Below are 20,571 nucleotides of genomic sequence, written 5' to 3'. Positions count from 1 at the left end.
ACAACTTTTCCTGGCCATTTTGTGTGAAGCAGATTGCCTACGTGTTTAAATATTGCCAGAAGCTGTTTGAAATTAAGTTCTTCGTACGGTGCATCCATGGTTAGACCCAAGCCTTGTTCTGTAGAGCAGGACATGACTTTCCCTTTCCACAATAAGACGTAAACAGTTCCTAATGATGCAATGAAACAATGGCGATACTAATGGCAGTAGGCCTAGCGTATCGCTCTTGTTTTGAAATTTGTTGACTTACCTACTTAGCTGATTCTTTGGACCTCTTTGAAAAATAAACCGATTGATTATAGTAGCAAAACTATTTTCTACTAGTAAATTTACTAGTCAAAATTCCTTGAATCACATTTTATATCAACTATCAAAATCCCGCACGTCGGACATCATCAGGAGGAAGTAAACAAAACTTTAGCTGACATCTTGCAGAATAAATTTTCGGATATTTATTTATATTTATATTTAAGTCCTTTTTTAGGACTTAAGTATAAATAAATATCCGAAAATTTATTCTGCAAGATGTCAGCTAAAGTTTTGTTTACTTCCTCCTGAAATGTTTCGTATGAACAGAATTCTTGTACTTCTCCGTTGTTCAGATAATTTGACCATTTTATTGAAAATTTATTTTTAGTGATAACTTCATTGAAAACTTTTTATTAATTATAATAAATAAATGGTGCGTTACTCATTTTGTCAGAAAACTAGTAGTTATATCACTGAGAGATTAATGTATATGATATCCCATTCCCAGTAATATTAATTTTAATCCTCGCATCGTATAACCAATTACATGTTACTCGTCTGCTCACTACGGTACCTACAGACGTTCTTTCTCTGAACACATTTTCTAAAATTAATTATCTCTGTGATGATAGGCACATTCAAAAGCTTACGAACCGTAATGGAATTTTCCGACAGAAATGATAAATTTAAAATGTAATTATGTGATATACAGTGTAACAATTTTAAGGTTATACTCCATGAGAATTTGAGCGATGAAAGCCGTTTTCAAACAGCTAAAGACTGACTGATGAGGTCTGAGATCGCTTTCATTTCATTTACTTATATAACTTCATATAATAGTTGTTTAATATTTCATATAAGAAATATGATTAAATTTCTCAATGATTACTATAAAATACAAAACAAATCAAAGCATATCATATGAACGATATTAAATAAAAAAATGAAAAAAAAAAAAACCATGAGAAAAGAATACTTTGTATTAAAATCATAAAAGAAGTCATATCTAGAAAAATGTTTTATAAAATAAATATTAAAAGTTTATATTATAGATGAAAAATAATGAAAATTTACTGATACTTTTAAGTTAAATATAAAAACTAACAAAAGAGCTAGACACCTTTAATTATTACTGGAAATAATAATAATAAATGATTGCATAGGTGGAACAGTGTTATACTATATATATATATTTTTTTTTATATTGTTTAATTTATTTGTTTTATAGTTTATATATTTATTTTATACTTGATTTGTTTTTATGTTAGCTGCAAAACGAAGAAGGGTCAGAAAAGTTACTAAGTAAAAAGGCGTGAAATCTATGGAATGCTTGATAATTAAATAATATTGTAGCAGGAGATGTCTGTTGGTGAAATATTTCTATATAACTTTTAAAATCTTTCTTTCTGTATACTTAAGCACTCATTAGACAGTTTCATGTCTCGGTCTCGATTCTTTCCATTAATTAAAGTAACAAGAAATGTACTCTCAAGCAACGAAGATGTACTACCATAAGTTCGCCCACAGTTTGTAGATCTCTTCTTGGCGACTTGCCAAAAATTGTCGATTCATGCTGAATGGGGGTTGGCTACCCAATTTCTAAAATTATGATTAAAATGCTTCCACCACCAACAACGCGCTTTATATGGCAAACAGACAGTCTTCATAATTTAGGCAACAAAAGTCGTTTGAACTTGTATTTAAAATAGTAATCTGAAATGACAGCTTTCATCGTGATGTATGCATAAAATATTAAAAATTAGAATGAATTGAAAAAGCGATCTTTCTTGTGATCCGTCCTGTTATTTATTATTAAAATATTCCCATTGGCATACTCGTTGAATGCGTAAATTATTAAGTATACATGAAAAATTAATAAATAACATTCGCCTTTATGTTTTAGCTCCTTTTAGCATTATAATACGCCCACAGATTCGAGACCCTTCGACACTTCTACGCATGTCAACAGGAGGAGAATCCATTCCGATAATAGGGTAACCAGTCCGTATTGTGGGATGAGTTATTTATTATTACACGTCGGAAAATTAACTTCTCTTTTATGATCATTGTAGTTAACTATGTTGCTTGTATAACAGTTGGAAATTTTTACCTATAAAGCACGTGATTTCTCGTGTTGGTGACAATGTAAACAATTCTTATTGTTTAAAAACAAAAGAATACGAATTTCATCATCATTATCATGCATATCAAGGATTTAGGGTGACCTGTTCAGGCCTTAGAAGTCATCGTTTAAGAGGACGTCCTGGTTTTCTTTTTCTTAATGGCTGGTACTTTAGAATGCGAATTTGCTAATATAATATACAGGGTTTGTTACTGATCAATATTTTTGTTAATTTTAAATATTCTTACAATAACTTAGGAACGGTTTTTTTATTTATTTTTTATGTGAATCCCGTCCAGGAAAGGTTGTAAAACATTAATGTAAGTGCGATCGATTGACTACAGGTTAGATACGCCGAAAACGCTGCTCTATACATCGAGCATTTCAAGTCCCTTCCGGCTTCCTATAAACAGAGTTGGTCTCACAAGGGTGTCAAAATATATTGCTCGAAGCTTTTTTTAACAAAACTGACAGTGCTGGGAAAATTAAAATGAAATAATTTTGAAAGAAAATTAATACATTTGCAGAGAAATGCTTTAATATATTGAATGAATTATTTTATTTTGTAATCTTCGATGAATTAATTATTGTAAGCATGTTACAGTGACTTGATAAAAGTCAATGAACTACTGAGTTCTCCTTACTGCTCATTAGCTTCGCAAATTTCCGCTTCCGCTATATTGACCTTCACTCGTATTTCCCATCCATTTGCATTTCAGCAAATCTTTTAACTATCTGGCTCAATTCGACAACTTCTCATTTGTAACGCTTGTATCATTATAGCAAATAGTTGCTCCTTAAAATACTTCGTATATTAACATCCCCTAGGGTTGTTTTTTAGTGATGACCTCAAAAATCGCCTTGAAACCTCTAAATTATCTGGTACTAAAAATTTCTCGCAAACTTGATAAGAATAAGATGAACAAAATCCCTGTGTATGTGATTATGCGAATACAATATCTTATGCAGGGATGCATTAACTTTAAAATGCTAAATGATATATGAGAAGTGCATCACTATAGCAACAAGAAATTCTTAAACGTAATAAATATTTTAAACATTTTTCCAATTCCCCTTTTTTGCTTTTAATCTGAGAGTATTTTCATGAACTTCAGAAGATAACGATGTATCATTTAAAAGTGGTGGAGGGGAGGATGAATACAAGTGTCAGTATTTTCGTGGTGAAGCATTTAGAACGATAGTGCGTCATGAAGTGTAATAACATTCGCTTTAGATGAAAATATTTAAAATTAGAAATAAAATACTTTATCAAACTTTTAAATTCGAATCCCTCTTAAATACAAACAGAATACGATAAGCGACTTACGTATGACTTCAAAAATACTACATGTAATTACTCAAATTTCAAAACTAATGCGAATTATATAAGTGTATTTCATGTTTTACATGAAATTTTGCTTCACTTGAACGGAAGGAAGGTGAAGGAAACTTCGTCTTTCTGTAAAAAAAAAGTCCTGTGAAACGTATGACATTATTTTGAGTCGATTTTCCGTATTTTAACAACTGAATGTAGATTTTTTAAAATGTTCTTCTGAACTTGATTCATCATTCGAAAAATAACTGAGAAGCTTTTTTTCGTAATTTGTTAAATGCGAAAGATTGTCAAAAGTATATTCAGAGCTGCTAAAGCAAAATGAAAAAAAAAAAAAAATCTTTAGAAATTTATAATATTGCATCATTATAATTATATAAATTGCGTTTCATATTTCACTAAACCATACACTCTGTATATAGATTGTACATAACATTATATAACTTTGTATTTATTTACGCTTTGTAAAATACTAAGCAGAACTAACAAGAACTTTTGTGTCAGAGAACAATTAAGTGGAAGCAAAGTTCTTGAAGTTGAACTGTAAATGGATATTGGATAAGTATTACGCTGTATTTTTAGTTTTGTCGAAGTTAACTAGTTCAGCTTTGATGAACAATGACCGTGGAAATACCTGTGTGGAAGGCAGCGGGGTGATTCGGTAAGAGTGGTCATTAATCACCCTAATTTCTCTCTTCTCGACACAGAATCATGGATTTTTACGGTGCTGTTAATGATATTACTCTCTTCAGGCTAACACTTTGCTAGCATATGATCTGGAGGCAAGCGACTCTGAACATCAAATTATCTTGTTTACATAAATTGTAGTAGTATTCAATAGTGGTTTAAGATGCTTATCTTTATAATAATAATATTTTATAATAAAATATAATAATATATAAACTTTAAGTTTATATTAAAATTTATACATTATTAGTTTATATATTTTGTATAGCATTAGAAATTATGGTGTTACTTCATACACCATTTAAAATAAATTTTAAATTATCTATAATAATTTAAATAATAATTATATATATATATTATTACGATCCAACGGACATATTCAAATACAGAAGACCAAAAGCTATATTGGCCTCCTTTAGTGATGCATAATCTCCATGCCCAATCAGGGCGAGCATTCTGCTCATAAATTTTACCTTCACTGCAACCACAACAGATAGCGGGGAATATGAAAAGCATCTTGCTTCACCCCTAAAGACATAAATGTCAATTGTCAATTGTCAATATATATATTATATTATATGACAAGGAGTTCGATAGTCCTTTTTAGGACTTTCAAGTAACAAATGGCAATGCTGTAGCCAATGAAGTTTTAACTGAGGCTCGGCTATTGCCGTTACCCAGCCATGACTATAGCTTTTTAGCTCAATAACATCTCATCCACACAGATTTTCTTCATTCAGATGACGGGATAAAGAGTCAAAGACTCAGTCCATCGCCCAGTTCTTTTAAGAACTTTAAGAATATATATATTATATGAATCGACCGTGAGATGCGGTGATTGATCCATTCAATCCAATACCCTTGAAGGGTAATGGATGGCATTGCTGTAGCCAATGAAGTTCTAACTGAGGCTCGGCTATTGCTGTTACCCTCCTGCCATGATCAGAGCTTTAATAGCTCAATAACACCTTATAACGTGGAATATGCAAAGCATTCTTGCTTCGCCCCTTTAAGCCAGTCCTTATAAGGACTATATATTATATATGGATTCATTCAATCCAATACCCTTAGAGGGTAATGGATGGCAATGCTGTAGCCAATGGAGTTCTAACTGAGGCTCGGCTATTGCTGTTACCCTCCTGCCATGATCAGAGCTTTAATTGCTCAATAACACCTTATCCATACACTGTCCTCTACAGATAACGGGGAAGATGAAAAGCATTCTTGCTTCGCCCCTTTAAGCCAGTCCTTATAAGGACTATATATTATATATATATATATATTATAGTATATTATAGTAAATTTAATCCACCGTGAGATGCGGGGATTAATAATATCCTTGGAGGGTAATGGATAGCAATGCTGTAGCTAATGAAGTTTTAACTGAGGCTCGGCTATTGCTGTTCCCTCCTGCCATGATCAGAGCTTTAATAGCTCAATAATACCTTATCCCTACACTGTCCTCTACAGATAACGGGGAATATGAAAAGCATTCTTGCTTCTCCCCTTTAAGCCAGTCCTTATAAGGACTATAAGGATATATATTATAGTAAATTTAATCCACCGTGAGATGCGGGAATTAATAATATCCTTGGAGGGTAATGGATAGCAATGCTGTAGCTAATGAAGTTTTAACTGAGGCTCGGCTATTGCTGTTCCCCTCCTGCCATGATCAGAGCTTTAATAGCTCAATAACACCTTATCCCTACACTGTCCTCTACAGATAACGGGGAAGATGAAAAGCATTCTTGCCTCGCCCCTTTAAGCCAGTCCTTATAAGGAATATATATTATTATAATAATTATCTTATTTACGTAAATTGTAGTAGTATTCAATAGTGGTTTAAGATGCTTATCTTTATAATAATATTTTATAATAAAATATAATAATATATAGACTTTAAGTTTATATTAAAATTTATACATTATTAGTTTATATATTTTATATAGCATTAGAAATTATGGTGTTACTTCATACACCATTTAAAATAAATTTTAAATTATCTATAATAATTTTTGAATACTATTTAATATTCCTCTGAGGGGAAGATAGAGAGGCAAAGTGTCCTTTTTAGGACTTCCAGGGTAACGAATGGTAATGCTGTAGCCAATGAAGTTTTAACTGAGGCTCGGCTATTGCCGTTACCCAGCCATGACTAGAGCTTTTAATTCAATAACTTCCCATCCACACAGATTTTTTTCATTCAGATGACAGGATAAAGAGTCAAGGACTCAGTCCATCTCCCAGTTCTTTTAAGAACTAATATACTCCCGTGGTGAATGTGCAATGCTGTAGCCAATGAAGTCCTAACTGAGGCTCGGCTATTGCTGTTACGCTCCTGCCATGATCAGAGCTTTAATAATATTCCTCTACAGATAACGGGGAAGATGAAAAGCATTCTTGCTTTGCCCCACTTTTATTTAAGCCAGTCCTTATAACGACTAATACTGCAGCCCCGTGGGGAGACCGGGATAAGAATAGCTCTAATGTACTCGTAGCTCGTGCATGTCGTACGAGGCAACTAAAATGGTTACTCAGGGAGGGTAATAATGAAGTTCTAACTGAGGCTCGGCTATTACTGTTACTCTCTTTCCATGATCAGCGCTTTATAGCTCAATAACACCTTATCCTTACACTGTCCTCTACAGATAACGGGGAAGATGAAAAGCATTCTTGCCTCGCCCCTTTAAGCCAGTCCTTATAAGGACTATTAATACTGCAAGTAGAACAGGGAGGAGTACCCATCCTGGGAGGGTAATGCTGTAGCCAATGAAGTTCTAACTGAGGCTCGGTTATTGCTGTTACTCTCCTGCCATCATCAGAGCTTTATATAGCTCAATAACACCTTATCCTTACACTGTCCTCTACAGATAACGGGGAATATGAAAAGCATTCTTGCTTCGCCTCTTTAAGCCAGTCCTTTTAAACGACTTAATACTGTATTTCTTTCCTGTAATGATGCATGATTTCTGTTCCCCATTAGTGCAAGCAAACAACTCATAAATGTTTCGCTCACTGTATCCCTATCAGATAGCGAAGAATATAAAAGCATTTTGCTTCATCCTTATAGCCGGTTATGCTATGTTATGTTAATACTGCATTTAGTACTGTTGAATAATCTAATTTGCAAAGTATACTAATCACGCCTCTTAATCTTAATATACGAAGTAATAAGAATGACATTAGGGATAGCAGCATTTTTAATATTATGGTTTTGTTAGAAAAATACCATTTGAAAAATTCTCAGTTATTGATTGTGTTTACGAAATATTTTCCTTTATTTTTTTTATTAGGTGATAGATCATCACGAATCGTAATATATAAGAACTATTTCTCGAAACACAATGATATAAGAATGAGAGCAACTGAAAAATTTAAGAACAGTGTGAAATACTAAAATCATCGGGTTACATAAGACGTTTTATCAAACACTCAGCCCATCACTTTCAACCTATAATTTAATTTTAGATTAAAGCCCTATATTTTAACACTTATGTGCCGCAGGACCTAAAAGGCATCGCAGACATAGATGTACAAGCCTTGTGGCTTGTGGTAACACAGGAGTATCAAAATTAAATTACATAGATGATTAGGATTTTAGAATATGTTCTAATATAGAAGTACGATTATAGCCTGAAGCAATATGCGGAACTTTTCTTTCAATAATAAAGTAATGCGCAGAGAAGCTAAAGAGCAACTTTAATTTCGTGGATGCTCTGAAGGCAATACTGTATCCTCTACACGGCAAAAACATTTTTAAGTCAATTTATACCGAATGAGATATCTCATTTTGTAAAGATATGTGAGCATTATCCAAGGTCAGATTCGAAGAAACTTAGTTCTTTCTTGCAAGAAATAAGAAAAGATTAAATTTTATCAGCGTGGAAGTAAACAAGGTCATCTGATTCTCACTCAAGTTTGGAGAACAAAAGCAGAGATTCTAGAAGTTTCGTTGGCTTTTATAGTCCGAAGTTTCTCAGATAACAAAGAATAATACACGGCACTGTTATCAGCAAAGCTGTGCATTGGATTCAATTAGAGAAGATCGTTGATATACAGAAGAAAACCAATCCATCACGATATGTTGTAGAGTGAGAGAGAAAAACTGACAAACTCAAGGACAGGAGGAAACCATAAAATGCAAGGTTACTTTAAAAATTCCCAGTACTAAAACTCAGTCAAACACTTTGGAAATATGAAGGTAAACTTGGATTGTCTTTAATTTTTGCATGTAGCGTTTCCAAAACGGTGATAGATGGAAGTCTCCTTTATTTTAGAAGAATCTGTATGAAACGAAAGATACACAGGCCTGCAAACTTCGCGTCATGAAAAGTTGTCTGGAAGCCATTAACTGTTTCTGATTTATATTGGACCGCTGATTTCAAACATATCTTCCATTTTTCTCTATCACGTAAAGATTTTTCACAAAATTGATCTCAATATTACAGTAAAATAGCTTTTAAACGCATTATATTAAGTAAACTAACAGTATTTAAAATTTTCCATAAACATTTTTGGAATGAAAGTATTGGAAAAAAAAACTAATTAAAGTAATTAAAGATTAATCTTTAGCACATACTTTATGTTTCGTTGTGGTGTCGTTTTCTTTTTCCTTCAAAGCTTCTTTTTGAACTTTTTCTGTGAAATTCTTTTCCTGTGTCGTCTGTGTGCAACATCCAGCAATAGTCCGCCATCATGTCGACATTCCACTTGCCCTGATACCTTCTTTCCATCACCTTGATGTCTTAGTGGAATCGCTCTTCACTGACAGTTCCCAGATTCCCGAGAAAGTAATCTAAACGAGAGTTGAGAAAGTGCACTTTTAAGCTCACTGTAGCATGTCTTCGAAAATCATTTTATAGTTGGGGTCCTTGTGATTTCCTAAATATTTCATCACCACCTCTTTCATAGTTTTCCATGCTTCTTTTTCAAAGTTGCCATGTTTTCTTCAAACAGTTTATCCTTCATAAGTTTCGTGATGTCCGGACCGATAACAATACCTTCTTTCAATTTTGCTGTAGATAATCCCGGAAATTTTGCACAGATGTATTTAAAACACTCTCCTTGTTTCGACAAAGCCTTGACAAATTGCTTCATCAATCCCAGCTTTATGTGAAGCGGGAGTAAAAGGATTTTTTTCCCGAGCAATTCAAGTTTCGTGTAACATATTTTTATTTCCAGGTCCTAATGTGACTCTTTCTGGCCATTCCTTCTTGATCCAATGTTGCTCTCGATCTCGGCTGTCCCACTCGCACAAAAAGCACGGGTATTTGTTGTATCCTCTTTGTTGCCCCAAAATCATAGATATGATTTTAAGATCATCGCAAACTGTCTATCCATAATCATTGTACTTTAGTTTGCTGAGAATGAAGGCTAAAGTTTCGTATCGTTCTTTCAAATGCACGGAATGTGCTACTGGTAACCAGTAGTACATTGAATCTTCACACTAACTTAGAAAATATGCCAACTTTCAGAAATATGACAACTTTAGTAGTCAACGACTAAAGTTCAACTAAATAATCACACAAGAAAATGTAAGTATCTGTGACAATAGGAAAGTCATCGGTATCTCGGCGAATCAGATTCAAAGCAGCCACCTGCACTTTTATTTGCATTCCTCCTTCCTTCCTTCTCCTATCTTACGAATGAGAAGTTTCGTGTAAATTTCTTTATTTACCATAAAAAACACTTCAAAAAAATCACTTATACAACTAATTAGCTGTAAATAAGGGAGAATAAAAATAAATACCAATGCGCTGAATTTAAATCCAAATACTACTAATAAAAATGATAAAATTAGAAATTGGGTAGAATTGGTGAGTGATGGAATTTTTTTCTGCACTCAGCACCTAAAATTCTATGCGAATCAAATATTACTTCTCAGACAACTTTTCCATCGCAGGCCTGCGTAATTTATAAACGTGTCGAATGGGATTTGATTCTCAATGCATAAAAATGGAAAACTGGCTTTGATACTGAATAAGATGTACAGTAATAGAATTTATAATACAAAAAAAAAACTTTATCAGGAGTTTGAGGAAAAAACCAAACACTCTAGGGATTATAAGAAAAGGAAAATCTCTAGCAGGAGCTCGAAGGAAAAGCAAAATCGTCAGCAGGAGTTAGAGGAAAAGCAAAACTTGCAGTGGCTAGCTTGTCTTCAGTTTATTACAATACAACTACACGAAAGGATTAATTTGTCACAAATAAAAATAATGACGCCAAAAATAATAATTTCCATCTGAGTGTGACGCTATGTTTTCTAGCGTTTTCTTTGAAATCAATTCTGACTTGGTCAAATTTTGTATGCAGTTATGACGAGTTTTAGAGTAGACAGAATGATAAAAATTGATTCTTAAGTTACAATGACTTGTCACGTTTACCAGTGAAGCAATAAATCAGAGAGAGAGAGAGAGAGTTCAGAAGATGGATAGACATACAAAATATTCGGATAATTCATAAGAACAATTTGTTGTAAAACTATTCTTGATAGCAAACGTTAGATGTTTGGCAGAATAAGGCAAGGAGACGATAAATGAATTCAACTGAATGGAATAAGAAATTTTAGGTCAATAATTTTGAATCAAATTTTCTGAAACAAATATGATTTGTCTCAGGCGATTCTATCTTGATCAGAATTATTTAATATAAATTACAGAGAAACTCCTAACGAAGTTTATATTGCTTTGATCCACATTAATTATTAAAACTAATAACACCAAAATGAGTCTTTGAACCTTGCAGAAGAATTTCAGTTTAAATCTTTCATTATTATTAAATGAAAATCTTTGTTTATAAAATGGCAAACAATTTTACGTCATTGATAAATGCCTTCGTAACACCGCTAAAATTTCTCCGGACTATCACTAACGTAAAAGTGCAGGAACGTTGCTACAAACGGATCGATTTTCATTAAAACTCCGTACACAGGCAGCTTTTGGTAATCTGAAGAACAGTATTTGATTTCTGAGTGTTAGTGAAGGGAGGCTTAGGTGAGGGTCTGAATTAATCTTATTTCGACTATTTAGCCTGGAGATAATATATTAATTAGTATTTTCTCCAAATTAAATCTTATTCTCAAGAAAGCGTTGTGTGGCGTATCACGTATGGCAAGTCATAGAAAGTATTACGAGAGAAAATATAAAACTGGATCTACATGAAACTAAGTAGACTATAAATCTTTAATGTGGAATGTCTGCTTTAAATTTAGCAAATCAGATAGTTTAATATTAAAACCTGATTTGGACTTTGGAAATTTTCTTCACGAGGCTCGAATACTGATCGTGTTTTCAGAGACCATGCAAAATTTATGAGCTAATTTATAATTTATTTATGTAATAAAAAATTCCCTCGTTGAACTGAGACTCTTCAAGTAAAAACTGTAGAGGTAAAAAAGGAAAACGAATTCCCAAAGGTCTTTTTTGCACATACACAAAATCATTCTCATTGTTTACAAAAGACAAAATGGTAGCATGTATGCAGTTAAAATTATAAAATTATATGGAAAAAGGGTTACCGTTTCGCTGTATTTGGATATTAAAAAACAGTGTTTATTGAATTCAAGAATATTTCGTTTCTTTATATGCGTGGATATTATTTTGCGCATATATAGAATTTTTTTCTCTTTTGCTGTCATCCTCGATTTGGATAGCAATAACTAAACTTCCGAGCACTTCTCACTTGTAATCCTTCTGGTCCTCCCCATGACTGAAATGGATGCTCAATCACGGAAGCAGGGAAATAAACATGACGAGTAAAACGTTATTTTAAAATAATAATCATTTCATTTGTATGAAGCTTGCGTTGGTTACTCATGAAGGAATGTTCTTGTGATGATTTTACACGAATATAGTAGTAGTATAAAAACAATATTTAAAAATATATATAAAAATAAAATTTCAAAACAATTAATAATAAAAACAACAAAGTTTTCAAACAATTCATATTCGCAACAATGCAGTTTTCAAACAATTCATATTCGAAACAATAAAGTTTTCAAACAATTAATACTTTACATCAGAAAACATAATAGAATGACAAAATATCATTTGTTATGTGTAATGACTTAGCAGTTAAACGCAAATAAATGATGATTATTTATTTATTTTTATATTGGACTTATTGAAAGAATCGTGTAATTTGATGTTGTGTTAGCAGTGGATAGAATAGCTCGGGAATTCTCTATTTAGTTATTTTTTTATCCGCTTTAAAGCTTCCTTATATCACATATATTCAGATATATTAAGATTTCTTTGAGAATCCGATGTAATATGAAACAGTATTCCTATCAAGTGGATTTTTAATTTGCTAGTTAAGTAGATGCTCAAGTGTAAAAATGTTCAGAGTTACTACCTAGGATAATAATAATTAAAAACATACTCGTTAATGAGTTTGTGATTCCACTCTACTCGTAGTCCATTTCTCAGTTTATTTATCCAAGACGTCTGAAAGAACCATTATCGGTTAGCAATTATATATATATATATATATATATATATATATATATATATATATATATATATATATATATATATATATATATATATATACACACACACACACACACACATACATTTGCACCTGTGCGTTATTGTAATAGACATTTGTTTTTATATGGTGATTCGTATTATCTATTAGTAAGTTCCTCACCTCCATATGTTTTTATAAGTTATGTAGTTTTCAATACTGTGATGTATTTTTTATCAATACTTATTTTAACTTTTCGAAGAACCAAACTCTGTCAATTATTACCTGAATTATTACTTGTGGATATGAGGCGGATTGTTAATTTAAATCATAATAATTTTTTGTAAGAAACTGCAAAGTACTCTATTTTAACGATGTAAAGAAAACCATAAGTATGCTATTCGAGAATACGGTTGTAAGTATGGTAATGATGTGCGGCATTCGTATAAACTAAATAGGTTGTTTACTGCTAAACGTTTCTGTTGAACATTAACAAGTGATGGACTCTTCGCCTTCCCGATTTGCATTCGGAAAAACGTATAATATTAGCATAACATCCTAGTTAGGGTCCAGAAATTATGTAAACCATCTTATAGTGTTTTCTTTAAATTATAAGATAAGAAGACATTTTATCGTATTCATGCAGTAGCAATGCATTGATGCTATTGAAAGTTTAACCTTGAGTCGATACAAAGCTCGGCATTGAACCCTCTTTATTAGTCAAAGAGTGATCTGTGTCTTATTTTAGCACCCTAAGGAAAGCGAATATGAGTCTCGACATTGATAAGATCAAGAGTGAAAGAAAACTGTTCATTAAACATGTAACCAGCAGGTCGCACGAACTGCTCGTGCACTATAACCCGCTGGTGGTAATAAGAGACGGGAAAACGTTTCTTTCTCTTGATTTCCAAGAAAATGTCTCATCTATGCGATGTGTGCATTATTGGATCCGTTGATGCAGAGCGGTGTTGAGAGTGTGTCGAAAGATCGCCACAAGCATTCCGCAAGTAGGCGTCTTATGTAACAGAACTCCGCTGTTTGTAATGTTATTAGAAGAATGTTATTAGAAGTCGATTTAGAAGTTACTCTTCGTGGGGTTCAATAACTTCGCCGTAATCTTATTGGGAAATTTCAATTGCAAAAAAAAGGTGGGGAAGATCTCCAATCTCCCACCTATTTTGCCTTCCATGTAAGTTGTACTGTAGACAGTCAAACATCTTCCGAAATAAAATTTAATGACGTCATTGGCATGTATGATCAATACGGCATGAATATGAAAATTTTATTTTTGGAATTCAAGTATTGCTGGAATTAAATTCTTTGAACGGCGTTTGTCTTTACTTAGTGAATGATATAATTAAATTCGGATGATTAAAGTCTCTTATTTTCCATTAAGAATGAAACAAAGCACATTTTATAACGCGAATTATCCAAGATTTCAAGCAATAAATATAAAAAAAAGACACAAAAAGCGTCTCTTATTAGTTTACGATATCCGCTTATTAATTTCTTACATGAATTCGTTTTTTTTCTCAAGATTACGTAGTAACCAATTACTTAACTACGTCCTTGGTCTTCGGTTGGACGCTTTCTATGTACAGTACATTTTCTTGTTTCGTGTGAAACAAGACTTTAACTTTCCTGATTATCTTCCTTCTTAAAGTTTTTGATTGGTCGCTTAATTGCTTTGATCCTATTTCTCTGTTCTTATATGAACTACTTCATTATTTTTATTTTATTTTTATCGTCCACCGTTTTTGTTCCTAATAAAATTCAAAACAAAGCTATGAATACTATTAATTGCAAATCCATGCGATTTAGTATTAAACACAAAATCATGACGCTTAAGCAGTACAAGATCGACTACAACCTTGCGTCTTATCCATGTTATTCATTATATATCCATGCATTTCTTTTATATAACATTAAAATGGATCTATGCATTTTAATGAGTACAAGATCAAAAATCCATTCTTCTCATCGAGTTAAAAATTACTGAATATTTTTCAACAAAATATTCGTATGCAAATTCATGGGCTTATCTGGTACAAGAAAAAAGACTGTGAAGGTTGCCCAATACAAAACATTTTGTGAAGGTTGTCCAATGCAAAAGATTCTGTTAAGTTTATCAGTACAAGAGATTCGATGTAGCTTATTCGCTACAATACGCCATAAAAATCTTCCATTTCAATGTGACTTCCACACACAAAACGTTGTAAACCTATAGTGCAATAGAAGCATGAGTGTGAGTGGACTAACGTACTATATTATTATTATTTTATTTTTAATACTTTAATTAAACTATTAACAATGTAATTAATACACGTTTTTAAGATACAACATGGAACTTTTATTTCATCTTTGTTTTCCACTGAGATGCAATCTCTCAACTAATGTGAGAAGAAATTCATCTTGCACCTAACGATATTTACAAACACCTATGTCCACGTCGAGGGGGGGGTTCGAACCCACACCTTGGTCGGAGAATACATATACTATCCACCTTTTTTAATCAGGCCGGTAACCTGCTGAACAATGAAAGATGCATCCTCATAATTTTATTCAGTATAAGATGGGTCTGAATGATTTTATTTAGTACAAGATGCAGATCATACATCTTAATTATTACAATTGTAATTTTTTGTTAAGTGTAAATCCCTACTTGATTTACAAATCCATGTCTTTTACTAATCTAGTAAAACCAAGTGTTATATTTTTATTGTAATAACAAAATCAATATCTTATTTGTTTATATCTTGTAATTGAACTAATTAGTAAAGTAAACCATTAAATAAATTCTCTGCTAGAAAACAAAAGTGCCAAATGACTCAAGTTGAGGTGGAGAAAAAAAAGGACTTTTTTCCCCTCTCGCACTTTCTTCCTTTCTTTTGTCAGTTTCTAGGCGGTTTTTTTTTTCTGTTTTCATGGTTCGTCTTCCGTTTGAGTTGTCAGACAGGAGGTCAAGTGAACAGCATCGTTGCGTGAGATGAAGACAAAAGAGTTTCCTCAACAAAGTAGAAAAGGGAGAGCCTTGAGATTCTTTCCCAGTCTCTTAGAACAGGAGCAGACCTTTGCTGTCAATTTCACAATTGGATATAAAACATTCTCATCAGAGACGGTACTGATGAGTTCAGAACATCAACTTTGGCATTAGTAATTAAATTTTGGTACGCAAAAACTTTTCCGGTAAATGATAAGGAATGCTCGGAATCAACAAAATTTTCAAATTGCCTGCTTCCCTATGTTATATGTTTAGTGTAAGTTAATATTCAGTTAAATTTCTGGTTCACAACAATATAATCGCAGTTGACTCAATCAGAGGTATGGCAAAAAGATGGAAATAGATAGTCTAAAAAGAAAAAATTTTAAATTGTACTATAAAATAATTTTAAATTCGAAATTATCTCCAGGATTTTAAATTAATTAATAAAAACATAATTAATATTTCTATATAATATTAAACTTATCTATACACCACTATTATTTTATTGTGTGTTGTATACTAGTAATAAACACGACAAATTGCGGTTAACGGATCATGAGAATCAATTGGAAATTACCCTTGGAGGGTAATGGATGGCAATGCTGTAGCCAATGAAGTCTAACCGAGGCTCGGCTATTGCTGTTACCATCCTGCCATGATCAAAGCTTTAATAATAGCTCAATAACACCTTATCCATACACTGTCCTCTACAGATAACGGGGAATATGAAAAGCATTCTTGCTTCGCCCCTTTAAGCCAGTCCTTATAAGGACTATAATTGCGGTTAGCGGGAATGAACACCCGATTCCCGGAAAAGTCCTTTTTAGGGCTTCCAGGGTAACAAATGGCAATGGTATAGCCAATGACGTTTTAACTGATGCTCGGCTATTGCCACGACTACAGCTATTAGCTCAATAGCACCCAATTCATTCACACAGATTTTCTTCATTCAGATGACGGGATAAAGAGTCAAGGACTCAGTCCATCGCCCAGTTCTTTTAAGAACTTAAGATTGTGGTAAAACCTATGTGGTGGCCGGGCAAAGAATAGTGCCTAAGTAAATCCATGTGTGTTTTAAAAGGCGACTAAAATGGACGCTGAGTTTCAAGAGTTCGCTCTCTCAGGTTTCTTCCGGAATTTTGCTCCCGGTGAGGGGGGGATGATTTCGGGGGAGGGTTGCCCTGAGAGAGCATTTTGAGTCTGTGGAGGGTGTTCTATGGCGTGAGTCGAGAGGGGCCTTGTCGGGGGATGTTTTCCCTGAAATATGACAGGTTCTGCTCAGTGGTGGGGGTGATCGTCATTGAGTGGAGCCAATGCTGAGTTGGACGGTCTTTCGGCCACTATGGAGTGGCCTAGGGATCGTCCTAATTTTTAGAGTTTGCTTTACTTTAAAAAAGCGCCTACATAACATATGCGTGTCGTAAGAAGCGACTGGAATGGACGCAGAGTTTGAGTTTCGCACTTTTAAGGTATTTCCTTGAGGGAGCAATTTGAGCCTCCGGGAAAAATGTATTTTACAGCGAGGCCTGTGAGGGGCCTCGTCGGTGGATGCTTTTCCCTTGAATATGAGCGGTTCTGCTCAGGGGTGGGGAGACCATCACTGAGATGAACAAACGCTGAGCTGGACGATCTTTCGGCCACTATGGAGTGGTCTAGGGATCGTTCTAATTTTTAGAGAGGGCTTTACTTAAAAATTCCCGCTGTAATCCATGCATGTCGTAAGAGGCGATTAAAATGGACGCAGAGTTTCGCTCTCTCAGAGTTTACTCCCGGTGAGGGGGGGGGGCTTAGATTTCGGGGGGTTTGCCCTGAAACCGCAATTTAAGACTCCGGGAAGGTTTTTTCCGGGCTGGTCCGTGGTGAGGACTTGAGAAAGATAGAGCCCTTTCCCTGGAATTTGAGCGGCTGTGGTAGGGTGAGCCTGTCACTAAGTAGGCCAACGCTGAGTTGGCCGATCTTTCTACCAATATGGAGTGGTCTAGGGTTCGTTCTAATTTTTAAACAGGGCTTTACTTAAAAATTGCCGCTGTAGCTCATGCATCGTAAGAGGCGACGAAAATGGACGCAGCGTTTCGCTCTCTTAGATTTCTTCCGGAATTTTGCTCCTGGGGGGGCTTAGATTTCGGAGGATTTGCCCTGAGAGAGTATTTTGAGTCTCTAGGGAAGGTGTTCTACAGCGTGGCCCGTGAGGGGGCCTTATCGGTGGATGCTTTTCCCTGGAATATGAGCGGTTCTGCTCAGTGGTAGGGTGGGCCATTCTCTGAGTGGAACCAACGCCGAGTTGGACGGTCTTTCGGTCACGCGTAGGGAATGGTCCAGGGGATCGCCTTAATTTTTAAAGAGGGCTTTATTTAAATACTAGCCCATGAATGTCGTAAGAGGCGATTAAAATGGATATCCAGGGAGGGTAATGGATGGCAATGCTGTAGCCAATGAAGTTTTAACTGAGGCTCGGCTATTCTATTGCTGTTACCCCGCTATGACCAGAGCTTATAACTCAATAACACCCTATCCTTACATTGTCTTCTACAGATAACGGGGAATATGAAAAGCATTCTTGCTTCGCCCATCTAGCCAAAAAAATTGCGGTAATAAATCTGAATTGAAATCTGAAATGATCGATTTATTTAGCATTTCATATCTTTAGGATTATTATATACTTATTATAGTTCATATTGGAATATAGACTTGGAAACATTTTATTACAATTTATGTGTCTAATTAATATTATTGATAGAATTAAATATTGTATAATTACTGCATTAGAAATGAAGTTGTAATTCATATTTGCCGTACATAACAAAAGCTATTTGACTAAGTCAAATTAAACGAAATGCTTTATTTTGGATCTTTATATTTCTTAAACCTATTTAGACGCAAAAAAAAGGATGTCTCCTTCATAAATATGATAACAAAGAAAGAATTTGAACGATGTTCTGTGAGTGTTATACTTTTTCCCTAAAGGCGTTATTACCCGATGGAGAGCACCTCGGTATCTCATCCTGAAAGTAGATATTAACATTTTTCTGAAAACACTTGACACTTCAGTGCTGTTGTGGGTGGAAGGTTTAAATAGGCGATTTATAAAAGGAGACGTGTTATGAATATTTTTATCATCAAGATTAGTAAAATTAAAGTTCAATTATAAATTTTCTAGTCACGTCAAACCAAAATGTAATAAAAATTTACTTTGTTACGTGATAGCATACTTAACTGTATCATTAATATGTCGTCTTTCTCTAAGGTATCGCAAAGCATTCTTTACTGCAAAAATACTGCATGCCGATAATTATAGTTTTCACTCTGGTGAGACGCCTTTTACTGGAAATGTTTGCTTACGTGAAATATCATGGAATGGGTGTTATTAAGAACCCACTTAAAAAATAAAAGAAAAAATAAATAATGGTATTGTTCGTTCAATTATTAGTAAACTAAATAATGGGCAAATATTACTTCTCCATTTTTTTTTGTGGCGATGAAAATGCAAATGATTTAAATAAAACATAAAAAACTGTCTCTTACCACAAAGGAACACACTTTCATCTCCACCATTCGAGCAGTCGGCGACACCATCACATCGAGATGTGTCTGGTATACAACCGGTGTTATCTCCGCAGTCATAAGACTCCTCATCAAGGGCGCACAGGAGCAGAGAAGGAAGAATGATCTCCTTGTTTTGCTCTACAGACCATTCATCTAAAGAAAATAATAACCGTAAAAATCATGCCTTGCTCGAGTAGTCAAAAAGTACTAATGATTTTTGTACATTAGATACAAAAATCAAAATGGATCCATTTAGTCTTGTTTATTTATATCATGTACAGTTCTGTTACCTCTCATAATAAATAAACAGCTTGAATATTAATAATGTACTATACACTATCACTATATTCATGTGTGTACATATATAAACAATTGAAAATTATCTTTTCATGCGAGCACGTGTTCATCACAAGAATGCAATTTCAGCCACGAAGTTCCCGAAAATGACAAAAGCGTGTTTTACAAAATTATATGAGAAGAAGAACAAGGCTATTGTTGATGTTTTGTGAACAATGCTGCATCAACAATATTTATTTTTATTCTGTGTTATGACCGAACAAAGTGCTGCAAAGGAATATTGTTATTTCCAATGCTAAAAAAAGAACATGAATTGTAAATCACAGCGCATTCAAAATAGATCTGCTGTTATGAGTCTAGTAAGGCCATGAGTAAACATTTATTATAAAGTTGATAGTTTGAATGTGTAAACAGCAATGTGAATAGGGAATTTCAGTCTCCACAGAACTGCAATATCTATGTTGATGGTCTTTGGTATGCAACGAAGATTCTGCTGATAGATGGATCGTCCCAGATGGGAAAACAGCAAGTGTGGGTGATTAATGGTTTCAAGAGGGGATTGTTGTTGTGCCAACGACACTGCACAGAGAAGTTTCTTTTGGGAATCGAAGGAAATTTGCAACTGAAGGAATGGAGCCGCCGAGTTATTTCAACAGGATGGTGACCTTTTTTTTTTTTTTTTTAAAATTTTGGGAATGCCTCCTCAATTGTAAAGTTTTGTTTGTTTCGAGTCTGAGAAATAAACAATCCCTAATTTTGAAAAAAATAAAACATAAATATATATATATATAAAGACGGATGTGGCCTGCTGTATTAGGAAATTCAACAACAAAAGTTGTCTCAACGGTTAGCATTATGGATCACTTCCAAATAAAAGAGTAAAATAAATTA

General features: G+C 33.9%; 1 protein-coding gene and 1 long non-coding RNA gene across 7 annotated transcripts in view; one reads left to right on the top strand and one right to left on the bottom strand.

Annotated features, from left to right (window-relative positions):
- The window catches only part of LOC150094811 (cell adhesion molecule Dscam1-like), a gene marked incomplete at its 5' end in the record, with an annotated part of 713,296 nt that overhangs the window by 58,874 nt on the left and 633,851 nt on the right, over nt 1–20,571 (top strand). The window lies entirely within an intron of this gene.
- On the bottom strand, nt 12,770–19,914 carry LOC150094813 (uncharacterized). 6 transcript variants are annotated; one of them, XR_016550159.1, is made up of 4 exons: nt 19,674–19,914; nt 19,363–19,536; nt 19,055–19,215; nt 12,807–12,835 (listed from the first exon to the last, which is right to left on the bottom strand). It is a non-coding gene; the product is annotated as an uncharacterized LOC150094813 (long non-coding RNA). The 6 variants fall into 6 exon arrangements; XR_016550158.1 differs by lacking the exon at nt 12,807–12,835 and adding an exon at nt 15,297–15,385; XR_016550157.1 differs by lacking the exon at nt 12,807–12,835 and adding an exon at nt 15,402–16,206.

The sequence above is a fragment of the Typopeltis vanoorti genome, chromosome 21 (assembly GCF_054136105.1).
Source record: "Typopeltis vanoorti isolate ZY-2024b chromosome 21, IOZ_Tvanoo_1.0, whole genome shotgun sequence".
Taxonomy (NCBI): Eukaryota; Metazoa; Arthropoda; class Arachnida; order Uropygi; family Thelyphonidae; genus Typopeltis; species Typopeltis vanoorti.
This window is presented reverse-complemented; position numbering and strand designations above follow the sequence as displayed.